This window comes from Octodon degus, unplaced genomic scaffold, assembly GCF_000260255.1.
Source record: "Octodon degus isolate 3935 unplaced genomic scaffold, OctDeg1.0 scaffold00018, whole genome shotgun sequence".
NCBI lineage: Eukaryota > Metazoa > Chordata > Mammalia > Rodentia > Octodontidae > Octodon > Octodon degus.
Window position 1 is genome coordinate 9212886 of NW_004524594.1, and position 923 is coordinate 9213808.

A 923-nucleotide genomic window follows, 5' to 3' on the forward strand; every position below is an offset into this window, starting at 1 on the left:
TCCCTTCTTTCCACACTGACTGCAAAGTTTGGAGCTCCTCTGTGGAAGTGGCAGGGACTTTGAAGATCATAGCTCTGCCACGGAAGTGACACATTCCTTCCTCAACTCTCTTTTATATATTTTCCTTTGTACTGAGTCACTCTAAGGTAGGCCCTCCACACCCTAGAGAGGGGCTTCCACAACCTAGGGAGGGCCTCTACACCAGCCCATCCAGTCAAGCTTCCAATTTTTCAAGTTGACACGATGTATGCACCGCCACAAAAATGAATGTAGTATTTGAGGGAAAATCAAACAACAAAAGTATCTGTGTTTTCATTTGAGTAAAAGAGTATGCATAGAGAATCATCACTTTGCTGGAAAAGCCAAAGAAATGAAAGTTTTAAAAGTGAATATTTTGATAATTGAGAAATATATTATTTATATCTTAGAAAGACATTATTTCTATGTAAAGTCAATTTCAATATACCATTCCTCCAAACTTCCAATCCAGAGTACCTAAATTTAAAGGATAAAAGTTTACTGGATAATGATATCATTGCTGTTTTGGTCTAGAAACAAGAATGTTATTTAATACAACTGGCCCAGGTTCTCAGAAAAAGGTAACCTCTCTCAAGTGACAGATAACCTTGCTATTAACTATTGACTTTTCTTTATCCCAATTTTAACTAACATAGAATAGATGACATTATTGTCAAAATTAAATATTTAAAGTCTGGCATTTCAAAGAGAGTAGTTCCCCCCTAAGGATAATAATAAATATCCCCACCTATTTTTTTCAAGGCAGCACATGTGAAGATAGATCATTATCACCAACTGATCAAAATGAATGTCTTTCTTTAATCGTGGAGATGACTTGTCAGTACCAGAAAACATCAAGGAAATTTCAGTTTTTCTAGTTTCATCTGCACACTGATTAATTATAT

The 923-nt window shown here is 35.4% G+C and overlaps 1 pseudogene; it reads right to left on the reverse strand.

Moving 5' to 3' along the window:
• Positions 1-441: 441 nt before the first annotated feature.
• The window catches only part of LOC101565844, a 5894-nt pseudogene continuing 5412 nt past the window's right edge, over positions 442-923 (reverse strand).